This window comes from Mytilus californianus, unplaced genomic scaffold (genome assembly GCF_021869535.1).
Source record: "Mytilus californianus isolate M0D057914Y unplaced genomic scaffold, xbMytCali1.0.p SCAF_14, whole genome shotgun sequence".
Lineage (NCBI taxonomy): Eukaryota > Metazoa > Mollusca > Bivalvia > Mytilida > Mytilidae > Mytilus > Mytilus californianus.
In genome coordinates, this window is record NW_026262626.1 from 21,850,963 (window position 1) to 21,868,195 (window position 17,233).

Here is a 17,233-nt window from a genome sequence, read left to right on the forward strand (position 1 = left end):
AAAATTCAAAGTTTTATAAACAGTTATCCTTCTTCCTTCTCCACGCTAAACGCATCTCATATTATTTTCTGCAAATGTTCTTCTTTAGAGACATGTAATTTTTATTATCGAGATTTACCAAGTTCCGAGGATTAACAGATATTTAACAAAAATATAGAACGTGGATAATCTCCCTGTCCTTTCAATTGCAATTAATTTTCAGTTGTTTTTTGGCTAAATATTGACCGATTTTTTTTAGATTTTTTCGGCTTTTGCATTCGTTTATTGAATAGAAACAGGTGTCACCATTACTGTAGCAATCTACAAATAACATTACGTGTTTATTTACATTGGTAGGAAGATGAGGCATTCGATATACAATGACTTGGTAAGAGTAGCTTCTGATATTCGTAAATGAAACAAGAGAAGGCGGTATCTCGCAGATCCCCACAAAGGAGTTTTAACGTACTTGACAAACTGAATCGGAACCTCTAATCTTCTAAAGAATTCAGTAGGGATGTGAATGTCATAATTTTTCGTTGGAGCTCCTGTCAATATAATATTTCCCTGTTTGGGCTATTGAATAAATCATGTCATGGATTTAAAAAAAAACAATCTGTACACATTAAATATATTTGTATGTGTCCATACGTAATCAAATGTCTGAGAAAGGAATTACCTTTTGCAATGCCAACATAGTAGCGACAGGATGTAGGGCCACAATTGTTCATAACTGTGTAACAATACATGTACATATTGAAACATTGTTAATTATGTTTTAATTTAATACAAAAAATCGAAGTTAAACAAAAAATACCAGACTTATAATTTAGTACTCCATACGCTCGTTACGGTTACATATGATTCATCAGTAGTCAAAACACATTAAACACCAACAAATCCAAAAAGTTGTGCCAAATACTGCCAATGGAAATTATGTCTTAAGATAATTAACCCTAGTGTTTCAAATAATCCAACATTTTATTAACAGGAAGTTTGCGGATCATGGAACCAATATTTCATTTCTACTTTGTGGGATAGTATGAACATAATATGATTCGTGTTGTTTTCCTTTACATGGATCGATTTCTTATTACATATGAATACTTTTACTATTAAAATCTACAAAATTTCATCATGTATTTAGGCTTCTAGGGCAAAGAGCTATCATGTGTGATATGATATGAGTATTATTATTTCTAGATAATCAAATAGTGTATGCTTTAATGTACAGATGAGATCTTTAAATGTATAAAAACGGACCCTAAATATCGTATGTTCACCCTCTATTTGAAGTAAGTTACATGTATTTAGGCTTCTAGGGCAAAGAGCTATCATGTGTGATATGATATGAGTATTATTATTTCTAGATAATCAAATAGTGTATGCTTTAATGTACAGATGAGATCTTTAAATGTATAAAAACGGACCCTAAATATCGTATGTTCACCCATCTATTTGAAGTAAGTTACACAATATTATAACTACTGTACATTTTGCTCTGTACAACTTCACTCAACCAATTATGTTGTTGAATCATTCTAGAATCCAAATGAAGATATAGTTTAACATTATTGTACATAAATTTAAGAAGCTGTGGTATGATTGCCAATGAGACAATTGTCCACCAAAGACCAAATGATATTATAGTTAAAAACTATAGGTCACCGTACGGCCTTCAACAATGAGCAAAACCCATACGGCATGTTAGCTATGAAAGGCCCAAAAAGGACAAATGTAAAACATTTCAAACGAGAAAACTAACGACCTGATTTATATACAGAACAATAAACGAAAACAAATATGATATACAACAACAAAGGATAACCACTAAATTGCACGCTCCTGACTTAGGACAGGCACATACAGATCTACAATGTGGCGGGCTTAAACATATTTGCTGGCCTCAAACCCTCCCTCCTAACACGGGACAGTGGTGTAACAGAACAACCTAAGAACAAAGTACTGTGAAAGTACTTTTATTTGTGGGGTACCAATTTTCATGGTTTTCATGGATGGCTTTATCCACATATTTAAGTGTCCAACGAAATATAACAACTGTTGTCCAAATCAAGACATTCAAAAAAAAAAAAAAGATCTCCATGTAGGTTTGACTACATGGATACTGGCAGATAATCTAGAGAATGCATCGAATATTAGAAAATGCACTACGAACTATATATATTGTACATCTTCAGACAGATTTTACTTATTTTATCTTAAAAAAAACAAACTGTACTTTTAATCTTTTAATTCTCATATAAAATTACGAAAATCAGACTTCCGTTGATAATGTGCAGTGATGAATGTGTTCATTTTATCTCCTCATAACTTTCGTTAAAAAAAATCATATTGGGCCTGCTCTTTTATTTCACAAGAATTAATTCTAATTGCTACCTAATTAACACCTTTGATGATGGTTAATCTGTTGATCATTAAATCTCGAGTGTCACCACTTATGATTACAGGTGTGCAACAATTAAAATGTTGACTTTGCAATTTCCTTCAATCGCTACAATGTGTAAGCTTAGATGAATCAGCTTATTTCCGAAAGCACACATTTTATTAAAAATTTGATCAATGTTGTCAGTAATGAAAGATGAGCAAGAAAGTAAAAATGATCACCTTATTTTCTAATCTTCCACAAATCATTATAAAACAACATATATTTTTTTTCAAAAAAAATCGTTTGTGATGGCTTTAAATTCTTCACTCGATTTTTTTCTACAGAAAAAACTAACATCCACGAATTTAAGAATTTGAGGTAATTGATACCCATGAATAAAAGTACTTTTACAGTATTAAATTAATTTGAAAAGGGCTAACTCATCATATCGATAAAAAGCAGAAAAAAAACTAAAAAAAATAAACATCGGACGTACCTGGGAATTTATACCCCCTCTTACACACACACACAACAAAAAAGACACAAAATACAGATCTGAGAGTACTCGCAGTTACTGACACTTAGTTCAAAGCCAATGAAAACTTATAAAAAAAATCATGTTTCTAAGACTAAAAATAAAATATCAATCAACATCCAATAGATCTAGTGTAAAGACGTCATTAACAGCAATGCCCCAAAATAGGTATCGACAGATTGTAGAACCATGAATGTGCAAATGTATATAAAAATGAGATTTTGTTTTGTTTTAATTTACTGATAACCATATCAATATTTATACCGATAAAACAATATTCAAAGATCTAGCTACTGTTAAATTGGTTATCTTTGAGAATAAGTTTATTTAAATGATTGATAAGTTTACCCGGATCGTATCTAAATTTCCGGGGCCGGTAAACAACATCTCCGTACAAATTAGTATGTGCTATCTCATTTGAAATAAGTTTTCTTAAGGTAAATCTTTTAATCTTTATTGTTATTGTTTTCTGATTTGTTCGTAATTTTGTGTTTGACAATTATTTTGTTTCATCACAAAAGGCAGTTAATCTTTTCTAAATATTTTCATGTATGACATTGAGAAATACATTCCTGAAATCAGATTTTAAAGGGTAGTATAGCGATGTTTTAGAGTACAAAACACTTGAACAAAATGTTTTCAAGCAATACGAAGTGTTGTAATTACATCCCAACTGTGTATTTTTTAATTTCGGTTCATTTGTATGTTTCGGACTTCAGTGCCGCGTCCATTTTGCTGAACTAGTATTCATTATTGTTTGGGGGCCAGCTGAAGCCCGACTCCAAGTGCAAGATTTTCTCGCTGCGTTGAAGACCTATTGGTGGTCTTGGGATGTTTTCTGCTATTTGGTTGTTGTCTCTTATTTCCCCGTTCTCTATTCTATTATATAGTCGTACAATTATAGCATATCATCAAAACATATAAACCTATCAAAATAGATCCTTTAAATACCCTCTAAGTCAAATGTATCGGATGTTTCACTCCGTAATTTTATATTTTGATATAACATTATCATTATACCAAGGTCAATATTGTATATACATGATATATGTAATCTAAATGTAGCTGTAAATTTGTTGATTTAATAAAACTGAGCATGTATTTAATTGCATGTTTTTGGTTTACGACATATAATTTCGATAGGTAAAAGGAGGCTTTGTTTATGTACGTAAAACTGTTTTGACATCTATATTTAAGGTCTTTCCACTCCGTTAGGAAAGACCTTATTGTTTTTCTAATGTTTTTTTTTTTTCTTTTTTTTTTTTTTTCTCTTTTTCTTTTTCTTTTTTTTTTCTTTTTAAGGTCTTTCCACTCCGTTAGGAAAGACCTTATTGTTTTAAGGTCTTTCCACTCCGTTAGGAAAGACCTTATTGTTTTTCTAATGTTTTTTTTTTTTCTTTTTTTTTTTTTTTTTCTTTTTCTTTTTTTTTTTTTTTTTTTTTTTCTTTTTTTTCTTCCAACATTTTTTTGGGAATGCCCTCCCGCCGTTTCTGTTGAAGTTATCAAGACCAAATATTGACCATCGATAGACCTCATCTTGAAGTATGACCACATGACCCTGTTAAGGATTTCATCATCCCCTGTAGAAGTTATCTCCCTTTGATTGGATTTTTTCGACATGGCCCCCCCTCGTTGTTTTTAAAGATATCATGACCTTATTTAGACAATAGGTAGATCTCATCATGATGTACTACCATATGAGGCTGCATAGGATTTCATTATCCCCTATGCGAGTTATATCCCCTTGAAGCAATTTCTTTCCCTTGCATTTTTCTCAAAAAGTATTAGGGATAGAATCGATTTGAAAACAGCAACATGTACAGGAACAGATGGCAATATAAATGAACATATAAAATAATTTTGTTATTGACCCTTATAAGGAGTTATTTCTCTTGAAAAAATATACACAATTTTTGAAAAATTGTATTTCGAGAACCGGAAGTCGTAGAGACTTGGGACCTACACCAATAATCTTAAGTTCATGTGACCTTCAATTTGCATCCAAGGTCAAAGGTCACCGAGTGCAAAAAAAAATTACGCTGCAAATTCAAGCTTGCATATTAAGAAAACGATAAGAGTTTGCTGCATACATACTGTGTATAAAATGTTCCTCTCGACGAGCTCTACATTTTATACATTAAGCTCAAAAATGTCCGACCGTCTGTTCAAAAGTTACATTAACATAATTCTAAAAACTATAGTAACATATGTATATCTTTTTAAAGGTAACAGATATCAACCTTCTATAAACTGGAAAGATGATCAGTAGTTCAAGACCTTCAATTTGAGGTCAATTTCAGGTCATGATGAAATTTAATCTTGACCTTCAGAGTGTACCATGACCTTGACATTGTGACATTTGAAAGGTCAAGTGGTCCTGAGTTGAATGGTGGTAGTCCCATGTCTCTACGACTTCCGGTTCTCAAGTTTGATATTGCATCATATATTTGATAATTCATTGTGACCTTGATGAACTTTGGAATTGTCCAAATTTTTTTTTAAAATGTTGTCCTTTTACTGCAGAGCATTTTTCTTTTAACAGATTTGAGATATCTGTTGTCATTTAAGAGATAATGCAGTTTGAAATTTTGCGAGCGGAGGCATGTATTTCTGATTTAACAACAGTTTACCACCTGAAATTTTCAGAAATTAAAGAGTTCATCATGGTTATATGTTTGATTAAATACCAAAAACATTCAATGAAAAAAAACCCCATAAAATTAAATTTATATTTTTTATGTTTTGCATTTACTTTGTAAGTTTCATAATTTCTATTTATACAATTGATATTGCATCATTTTTGGCACTTTGCCAAATGAGGTCATTTGATATATCAAATTGAAGGTCTTAACGAGCTCTACTCAAAAATGAAAATGTTAAACCCCTTTTTTATCCTAGGGGGAAGGGTGGGGTCATTTAGTGCAAAAAATTCAAACTTCTCAGATGGTTAGGTTGTCGCATATCAAATGAAAGTCCATGAAGCGTACATTTCAAATATTAAATTGACGTCCCCTAAAAATGAGTTGGGTGGGGTCATTGAGTGCAAAAAATAAAATTTTCTTTTAAGGTAAGGTTGTTGTATATCAAATGAAAGGTCGTAACGTGTACATTTCAAATATCAGATTCCTGTCCTCAAAAAATGAGTTGGATGGGGTTATTAAGTGCTAAAATCAAACTTTCTAGAACATGGCGTTGTCGCATATCAAATGAAAGATCATCAAGTCTACATTACATATATCATACTTCCGATCTCGAAAATTAAGGCGGATGGGGTCATTAAGTGTAAAATGCGAAAAGTTTCAGAAGGTATGCTTGTCGTATATCAAATGAAAGGTCGTACAAAGTACATTACGAAAACATCACTTTAACAGGAAAGACCTTTCAATTGTTTTACAAACAATTGAGATACTAGTTTTTCTAATGTTTTTTTTTTTTTTTCTTTTTTTTCTTCCAACATTTATTTGACCTGCCCTCCCCTCGTTTCTATTAGGGTTATCAAGACCAAATATGGACCATCGATAGACCTCATCATAGGGTATTACCAGATGACCCTGTTACGGATTTCATCATCCACTTTAGAAGTTATCTCCCTTTTATTGGTTTTTTTCAACATGGCCGCCCCTCGTTGTTTTTAAAGATATCATGTCCTTATTTGTACAATAGCTAGATCTCATCATGATGTATTACCATATGAGGCTGCGTAGAATTTCATCATCCCCTTTGCGAGTTATATCCCCTTGAAGCAATTTCTTTTATTTGCATTTTTCTTAAAAAGTATAAGGGATAGAATTGAATTGAAAATTGCAGCATGTACAAGAACAGATGGCAATGTTAATAAACATAAACAATTATTTTGATATCAACCCTTATAAGGAGTTATTTCTCTTTAAAAATTTTACACAATTTAAAACAAATTCTATTTCAAGAACCGGAAGTCGTAGAGACTTGGGACCTTCACCACTAATCTTTAATTCATGTGACCTTTAATTTGCTTCCAAGGTCAAAGGTCACCGAGTGCAAAAAAAATTTACGCTGCAATTTCAAGCTTGCATATTAAGAAAACGATAAGAGTTTGCTGCATACATACTGTGTATAAAATGTTCCTCTCGACAACCTCTACATTTTATACATTAAGCTCAAACATGTCCGACCGTCTGTTCAAAAGTTACATCAAGATAATTCTTAAAAGTATAGTATTGTGTGAATATCTTTTAAATGGCAACATATAGCAACCTACTATTAACTGCAAATATGATCAGTAATCCAAGACCTTCAATTTGAGGTCAAGGTCAGGTCATGATGAAATTTTACCTTGACCTTCAAAGTGTACTATGACCTTGACCTTATGAAATTTGAAAGGTCAAGTGATTCTGAGTTGAATGGTAGTAGTCCCATGTCCCTACGACTTCCGGTTCTCAAGTTTGGTATTGCATCATATATTTGATGATTCCTTGTGACCTTGATGAACTTTGGAATTTTCCTAAATTTTTACACAATGTTGTCCTTCAACTGCAGATCATTTATCATTCAACAGATTTGAGATATCTATTGTCGTTTTAGAGATAATGCAGTTTGAAATTTTGCGAGCGGAGGCATGTATTCCTGATTTAACAACAGGTAACTACCTGAAATTTTCAGAAAGTGAAGGGTTTAACATGGTTATATGTTTGACTAAATACCAAAAACATTCAACGAAAAAAAACTCCAAAAAATCAATTTGAAATTTTCATGTTTTGCATTGACTTTGTGAGTTTCATAAGTTCTATTTATACAATTGATATTGCATCATTTTTGGCACTTTGCCAAATGGGGTCATTTGATATATCAAATTAAATCTTAATAAGCTCTACTCAAAAATGAAAATTCTAAACCCTTTTTTCATTCCAGTGGGAAGGGTCGGGTCATTTAGTGCAAAAAATTCAAACTTCTCAGATGGTTAGGTTGTCGCATATCAAATGAAAGTCCATGAAGCGTACATTTCAAATATCAAATTGACGTTCCCAAAAAATGAGTTGGGTGGGGTCATTGAGTGCAAAAAATATAATTTTCTTTTAAGGTAAGGTTGTTGTATATCAAATGGAAGGTCGTAACGTGTACATTTCAAATATCAGATTCCTGTCCTCAAAAAATGAGTTGGATTAAGTGCTAAAATCAAAGTTTCTAGAACATGGCGTTGTCGCATATCAAATGAAAGATCATCAAGTCTACATTACATATATCATACTTCCGATCTCGAAAATTAAGGCGGATGGGGTCATTAAGTGTAAAATGCGAAAAGTTTCAGAAGGTATACTTGTCGTATATCAAATGAAAGGTCGTACAAAGTACATTACGAAAACATCACTTTAACAGGAAAGACCTTTCAATTGTTTTACAAACAATTGAGATACTAGTTCTTTTTTTAAGGTCTTTCCACTCCGTTAGGAAAGACCTTATTGTTTTTCTAATGTTTTTTTTTTTTCTTTTTTTTTTTTTTTTTCTTTTTCTTTTTTTTTTTTTTTTTTTTTTTCTTTTTTTTCTTCCAACATTTTTTTGGGAATGCCCTCCCCCCGTTTTTGTTAAAGATATCAAGACCAAATATGGACCATCGATAGACATCATCTTGAAGTATTACCACATGACCCTGTTAAGGATTTCATCATCCCCTGTAGAAGTTATCCCCCTTTTATTGGATTTTTTCAACATGGCCCCCCTTCGTTGTTTTTAAAGATATCATGACCTTATTTTGACTATAGGTTGATCTCATCATGATGTACTACCATATGAGGCTGCATAGGATTTCATCATCCCCTATGCGAGTTATATCCCCTTGAAGCGATTTCTTTCCTTTGCATTTTTCTCAAAAAGTATTAGGGATAGAATCGATTTGAAAACGGCAACATATACAGAAACAGATGGCAATGTTAATGAACATATAAAATGATTTTGTTATTGACCCTTATAAGGAGTTATTTCTCTTAAAAAAATATACACAATTTTTGAAAAATTGTATTTCGAGAACTGGAAGTCGTAGAGACTTGGGACCTACACCAATAATCTTTAATTCATGTGACCTTCAATTGGCACCCAAGGTCATAGGTCACAGAGTGCAAAAAAAATTTACGCTGCAATTTGAAGCTTGCATATTAAGAAAACGATAAGAGTTTGCTGCATACATACTGTGTATAAAATGTTCCTCTCGACGAGGTCTACATTTTATACATTAAGCTCAAAAATGTCCGACCGTCTGTTCAAAAGTTACATTAACATAATTCTTAAAACTATAGTAACATATGTATATCTTTTAAAAGGTAACAGATATCAACCTACTATAAACTGCAAAGATGATCAGTAATTCAAGGCCTTCAATTTGAGGTCAATGTCAGGTCATGATGAAATTTAACCTTGACCTTCAGAGTGTACTATGACCATGACCTTGTGACATTTGAAATGTCAAGTGGTCCTGAGTTGAATGGTGGTAGTCCCATGTCTCTACGACTTCCGGTTCTCAAGTTTGATATTGCATCATATATTTGATAATTCATTGTGACCTTGATGAACTTTGGAATTTTCCAATTTTTTTTACTAAAATGTTGTCCTTTTACTGTAGATCATTTTTCTTTTAACAAATTTGAGATACCTGTTGTCGTTTAAGAGATAATGCACTTTGAAATTTTGCGAGCGGAGGCATGTATTTCTAAATCAACAACAGGTAACCACCTGAAATTATAAGAAATTGAAGAGTTTAACATGGTTATATGTTTGACCAAATACCAAAAACATTCAATGAAAAAAAAAACCAAAAAATCAATTTGAAATTTTCATGTTTTGCATTGACTTTGTAAGTTTCATAAGTTCTATTTATATAATTAATATTGCATCATTTTTGGCACTTTTCCAAATGGGGTCATTTGATATATCAAATTGAAGGTCTTAACGAGCTCTACTCAAAAATGAAAATGTAAAACCCCCTTTTCATCCAAGGGGGAAGGGTGGGGTCATTTAATGCAAAAAATTAAAACTTCTCAGATGGTTAGGTTGTCGCATATCAAATGAAAGTCCATAAAGCGTACATTTCAAATATCAAATTGACGTCCCCAAAAAATGGGTTGGGTGGGGTCATTGAGTGCAAAAAATATAATTTTCTTTTAAGGTAAGGTTGTTGTATTTTAAATGAAAGGTCGTAACGTGTACATTTCAAATATCAGATTCCTGTCCTCAAAAAATAAGTTGGATGGGGTTATTAAGTGCAGAAATCAAACTTTCTAGAACATGGCGTTGTCGCATATCAAATGAAAGATAATCAAGTCTAGATTACATATATCATACTTCCGATATCAAAAATGTAGGCGGATGGGGTCATTAAGTGTAAAAAGTGAAAATTTTTAGAAGGTATGCTTGTCGTATATCAAATGAAAGGTCTTAAAGAGTACATTACAAAAACATCACTTTGCAGGAAAGACCTTTCAATTGTTTTTCAAACAATTGAGATACTAGTTCTTTTTTTTTTTTTTCTTTTTTTTCTTCCAACATTTTTTTAACATGCCCTACCCCCGTTTCTGTTGAAGTTATCAAGACCAAATATGGACCATCGATAGACCTCATCATGAAGTATAACCAGATGACCCTGTTAAGGATTTCATCAACCCCTTTAGAAGTTATCTTCCTTTTATTGGTTTTTTTCGACATGGCCCCCCCTCGTTGTTTTTTAAGATAACATGTCTTTATGTGGGCAATAGGTAGATCTCATTATGATGTATTACCATATGAGGCTGCGTAGAATTTCATCATCCCTTTTGAGAGTTATATCCCTTTGAAGCAATTTCTTTTATTTGCATTTTTTTTCAAAAGTGTTAGAGATAGAATCGATTTGAAAATGGCAGCATGTACAAGAACAGATGGCAATGTTAATAAACATAAACAATTATTTTGATATTAACCTTTATAAGGAGTTATTCCCCTTTAAAAATTATACACAATTTAAAAAAAATTCTATTTCGAGAACTGGAAGTCGTAGAAAGTTGGGATCTTCACCAATAATCTTAAATTCATGTGACCTTTAATTTGCACCCAAGGTCAAAGGTCACCGAGTGCGAAAAAAAATTACGCTGCAATTTCAAGCTTGCATATTAAGAAAACGATAGGAGTTTGCTGCATACATACTGTGTATAAAATGTTCCTCTCGACAAGCTCTACATTTTATACATTAAGCTCAAACATGTCCGACCGTCTGTTCAAAAGTTACATCAAGATAATTCTTAAAAGTATAGTATTGTGTGAATATATTTTAAATGGTAACATATAACAACCTACTATAAACTGCAAATATGATCAGTAATTCAAGACCTTCAATTTGAGGTCAATGCCAGGTCATGATGAAATTTTACCTTGACCTTTTATGTGTACTATGACCTTGACCTTGTGACATTTGAAAGGTCAAGTGGTTCTGAGTTGAATGGTGGTAGTCCCATGTCTCTACGACTTCCGGTTCTCAAGTTTGGTATTGCATCATATATTTGATGATTCATTGTGACCTTGATGAACATTGGAATTGTCCCAAATTTTTTCTACAATGTTATACTTCAACTGCAGATCATTTATCATTTAACAGATTTGAGATATCTGTTGTCGTTTTAGAGATAATGCAGTTTGAAATTTTGCGAGCGGAGGCATGTATTTCTGAATCAACTACAGCTTTCCACCTGAAATTTTCAGAAATTGAAGATTTAAACATGGTTATATGTTTGACTAATTACCAGAAACTTTCAATGAAAAACTCAAAAAAAAAATCAATTTGAAATTTTCATCTTTTACATTGACTTTGTAAGTTTCATAAGTTCTATTTATATAATTGATATTGCATCATTTTTGGCACTTTGCCAAATGGGGTCATTTGATATATCAAATTGAAGGTCTTAACGAGCTCTACTCAAAAATGAAAATGTTAAACCCCCTTTTCATCCCAGGGGGAAGGGTGGGGTCATTTAGTGCAAAAAATTCAAACTTCTCAGATGGTTAGGTTGTCGCATATCAAATGAAAGTCCATAAAGCGTACATTTCAAATATCAAATTGACGTCCCCAAAAAATGGGTTAGGTGGGGTCATTGAGTGCAGAAAATAAATTGTCTTCTAAGGTAAGGTTGTTGTATATCAAATGAAAGGTCATAATGTGTACATTTCAAATATCAAATTCCTGTCCTCCAAAAATGAGGTGGATGGGGTTATTAAGTGCAAAAATCAAACTTTCTAGAACATGGCGTTGTCGCATATCATATGAAAGATCATCAAGTCTACATTACATATCTCATACTTCCGATATCAAAAATGTAGGCGGATGGGGTCATTAAGTGTAAAAAATGAAAATTTTCAGAAGGTATGCTTGTCGTATATCAAATGAAAGGTCTTAAAGAGTACATTACAAAAACATCACTTTTACAGGAAAGACCTTTCAATTGTTTTACAAACAATTGAGATACTAGTTTTTTTTTTTTTTTTTTCTTTTTTTTCTTCCAACATTTTTTTGGGAATGCCCTCCCCCCGTTTCTGTTGAAGTTATCAAGACCAAATATGGACCATCGATAGACCTCATCTTGAAGTATTACCACATGACCCTGTTAAGGATTTCATCATCCCCTGTAGAAGTTATCTCCCTTTTATTGGATTTTTTCGACATGGTCCCCCCCTCGTTGTTTTTAAAGATATCATGACCTTATTTGGACAATAGGTAGATCTCATCATGATGTACTACCATATGAGGCTGCATAGGATTTCATCATCCCCTATGCGAGTTATATCCCCTTGAAACAATTTCTTTCTTTTGCATTTTTCTCAAAAAGTATTAGGGATAGAATCAATTTGAAAACAGCAACATGTACAGGAACAGATGGCAATGTTAATGAACATATAAAATAATTTTGTTATTGACCCTTATATGGAGTTATTTCTCTTGAAAAAATATACACAATTTTTGAAAAATTGTATTTCGAGAACCGGAAGTAGTAGAGACTTGAGACCTACACCAATAATCTTAAGTTTATGTGACCTTCAATTTGCACTCAAGGTCAAGGGTCACCGAGTGCAAAAAAAAATTACGCTGCAATTTCAAGCTTGCATATTAAGAAAACGATAAGAGTTTGCTGCATACATACTGTGTATAAAATGTTCCTCTCGACGAGCGCTACATTTTATATATTCAGCTCAAAAATGTCCGACCTTCTGTTCAAAAGTTACACTAACATAATTCTTAAAACTATAGTAACATATGTATATCTTTTTAAAGGTAACAGATATCAACCTTCTATAAACTGGAAAGATGATCAGTAATTCAAGACCTTCAATTTGAGGTCAATGTCAGGCCATGATGAAATTTAACCTTGACCTTCAGAGTGTACTATGACCTTGACCTTGTAACAATTGAAAGGTCAAGTGGTCCTGAGTTGAATGGTGGTAGTCCTATGTCTCTACGACTTCCGGTTCTCAAGTTTGATATTGCATCATATATTTGATAATTCATTGTGACCTTGATGAACTTCAGAATTGTCCAAAAAAATGTCTCAAATGTTGTCCTTTTACTGCAGATCATTTTTCTTTTAACAGATTTGAGATATCTGTTGTCGTTTAAGAGATAATGCAGTTTGAAATTTTGCGAGCGGAGGCATGTATTTCTAAATGAACAACAGTTTACCACCTGAAATTTTCAGAAATTAAAGAGTTCAACATGGTTATATGTTTGATCAAATACCAAAAACTTTCAATGAAAAAAACTCCAAAAAATCAATTTGAAATTTTCATGTTTTGCATTTACTTTGTAAGTCTCATAATTTCTATTTATACAATTGATATTGCACCATTTTTGGCACTTTGCCAAATGGGGTCATTTGATATATCAAATTGAAGGTCTTAACGAGCTCTACTCAAAAATGAAAATGTTAAACCCCTTTTACCTCCCAGGGGGAAGGGTGGGGTCATTTAGTGCAAACAATTCAAACTTCTCAGATGGTTAGGTTGTCGCATATCAAATGAAAGTCCATAAAGCGTTCAATTCAAATAACAAGATGACGTCCCCAAAAAATGGGTTGGGTGGGGTCATTGAGTTCTAAAAACATAAATTTTCTTTTAAGATAAGGTTGTTGTATATCAAATGAAAGGTCATAACGTGTACATTTCATATATCAAATTCCTGTTCTCCAAAAACTAGTTGGATGGGGTTATTAAGTGCAAAAATCAAACTTTCTAGAAGATGGCGTTGTCGCATATCAAATGAAATATCATCAAGTCTACTTTACATATATCATACTTCCGATCTAGAAAATTAGGTGGATGGGGTCATTAAGTGTAAAAAGCGAAAAGTTTCAGAAGGTATGCTTGTCGTATATCAAATGAAAGGTCGTAAAAAGTACATTACGAAAACATCACTTTTACGGGAAAGACCTTTCAATTGTTTTACAAACAATTGAGATACTAGTATGTTTATATTTTGCGATTTTTCAAAGTAAGAAATCGGGATCATGTGGTGCGTCGTTGTTGTTTATCTTTGTTTGTAAGTCTGTTTGTGGTAGAGTTATGAGTTTGTCATATCATCTGATGCACTGTCATTATTTTTTTGTGATTCCTGTTATCCCTTGATGGTATCAAATATCATTGCCACAAAACTGAACATAGTCATATTAAAGTTGCTCAGTGATATGAAATTTCGATCTAGGTGCGAAGAAGGTAGGACATGGAGTACTATACAGATAAAAAGTTTCACTGTCGTAAAAGTATAAATCTTAATACTGAATGTTCATCGATTAAAAGATGTCGGAATATTTGCTTTATGTCGAAAACCGATGAAATGTTTCATTTCTGTAAAATTTTTAGACAAGCTAATCAATCGTGACTACGAGAGTTGAACTTCCAGTTGTCAATAATCATAATTTTGGGAAATTTGTTATCAATTAGTGGTAAGTCTTTTTAGTTTGAGAAGTATCACTAGTAGTGCTAGCCGTGTAGATTTAGATGTGGTTTAAGAAGACTTTTTTCCAAATTAAACAAAATATCGCCAATTTCCTTATTAAATTAGGTGAAATATATTTTTCAACTCATCGAGCCCTGCATATTATATTTGGTTGATGACCTGCACTAAATTTCAACTTATTTACAGAGAAATATGAGTGGAATCTTACATGGAATATTTTGTTAATTTGATTTGAAATTAACAACAACACCGTTTTCAATGTGAAATATGACCTAATACATTCTTTTTCACTGCCAATTTCAGCTTCAATAAACGATGACCTCGAATGTATTTTCACAAATATGATCCTATATACACCAACAATGTATAAGTTTGTGAAAAGATCAGGTTTCTTAGGAACCGCTAGTGGTAAGTCAATGCTATTCGGTATGCAGTTGTATTACCATTGGTATATCTCATTTACATGGATATAATTTGGCCCTATCCGCTTTAGTCATAATCTTTTGACATCGAAAATTTTCTTAGTTTACATGTATTAGCTTGTGATCAAGTCAGTTTAAGGGGAGCCATTAGTGGTATGTCACTGATATTCAGTATTCAGTCGAATATGCGTTTGCATATTTCATTTCAATGGCGATTGTTTTGCCCTACTCCAAGGTAATGGCCTATTGACTTTGAAAATTTGCCAATTTGTATGTAGTAGTTTGTGATAAGGTTAGTTTATGGGGCAACTATTAGTAAAACGTCGATGATATTTGGTATCCAGATGTATTAGCATCTCCACATCTCATTTCCATGCAGATTATTTGGCTCCCCCTTTAGTGTTGGTTTATTGACTCCATGGTATTAGGTATGCAGTTTCAATATCATTATCAATTGATATTTCCATGGAAGTTGTTCGGCCCTGCACTTTCAGTCATGGTTCTTGGACAATTTGCATAGTAATCATGTTTAAATATTGCCATTTAAATTTTAAAATTTGCATTATACCATCAAAATTACAAACGCGAGACACATCTTTGTAATTACAGTTTATTGTATATATACGCGAGACACATCTGTGTAATTACAGTTTATTTATTGTATGTTGTGGTTTAAAGCTTGGTTATCTGCCCGTCAACATGAGCATTGACAGTTGTGCTTTATAAAACTGTTCGTTATAGTGACAATAAAAACTTCAGGTTCATTGTTAGCTTGTCTAAGTCATTGTGGTATTTCATTCCTAATAGGAGGTAACAATCACGAAGAATCTTCTATTTCAATTTGAACTTGCAAATTCAAATAAATTTAATCACCATTGGATCAGGATTTCAAATATATTCGTTATAATACCTTACAATAGAAATAAGTAGATGTGGTATGAGTGCCAATTAGACAACTCTCCATATAAGTCACAATGTGTAAAAAGTTAAATTGAGAATGGAAATAGGGAATATGTCAAAGAGACAACAGCCCGGCCAAAGAACAGATAACAGCCGAATGCCACCAATGGGTCTTCAACGCAGCGAGAAAAATGCAGCGGGGTTAAACATGTTTTGTAAGTCTGTTAGTAATAAACAAACTCTATGAAATTGCTTTTACATTAGATTTTTTAACGTAGCTAAATAATTTAACTTTTGAGAACTTTTAACTGTTCAGTTTTATCTCACAATTACCCCCTTTATAGTTCTAATGTCTCATTTATCCAAGTGATGTGGAAATAAAAGAACTATTTCAAATCTACATTTTTTAAGTAATGCGAAAGATGGACGACTGAACGCTAGGACTAATGACGAACGTGAAGCCAACACTAGTGGGTCTGCCGTTATTGAATATCCGTTCACAAATGACGATGAATATGTTGCTATTGTCTTAACCACAATTCCAGTTCCACTCATTTCTTCTTGAATGTAACACATCCTTGCACGAGCAACACTTTGGGAGTCACATGTGGAGCAAAACTTTGTTACCCTTCCGAAGCATCTGAGATCAACCCCGATTTTTGGAAGAATTGGTGTTGCTCAGTATTTAAATTTTCTAAATTGTGTTTTGTAAACTGTTTGTCATCTTGTGTTTTTTTTTATTGCTCTGACGTTGTACGTTTGTCTGAATATTCCCTTAAAATCTTCCGTCCCTCTTCCCCAATTTTTCAATTTGACATTTGGCGCATCTTACTCGTTTACATTAAAACTGTGACGTTTAGCGCTTGCATGTAAAATACAGAACTGTTTACCAGGGGTTTACTCCACCAAAAGAAACACTGGTCCTTCAGGGTGTGAGAAAAAAAAGAAAAAAAAATCAATACTATAAAAGTTTTTAGGTCACCAAGACGAATTGATTGATCGATACGATAAAAAGTAAAATAACAAAAATACCGAACGCCAAGGGAAATTCAAAACGGAATGACCTTTATCATGTT

At 32.7% G+C, this 17,233-nt stretch overlaps 2 long non-coding RNA genes across 2 annotated transcripts; one reads left to right on the forward strand and one right to left on the reverse strand.

The window, feature by feature from the left end:
- Nucleotides 1–5,014: 5,014 nt before the first annotated feature.
- On the forward strand, nucleotides 5,015–13,621 carry LOC127724390 (uncharacterized). Its single transcript, XR_007992475.1, has 3 exons — nucleotides 5,015–5,851; nucleotides 9,917–11,314; nucleotides 13,300–13,621. It is a non-coding gene; the product is annotated as an uncharacterized LOC127724390 (long non-coding RNA).
- Nucleotides 8,294–10,970, reverse strand: LOC127724401 (uncharacterized). Its single transcript, XR_007992486.1, has 2 exons — nucleotides 10,937–10,970; nucleotides 8,294–8,953 (listed from the first exon to the last, which is right to left on the reverse strand). It is a non-coding gene; the product is annotated as an uncharacterized LOC127724401 (long non-coding RNA).
- Nucleotides 13,622–17,233: the final 3,612 nt, after the last annotated feature.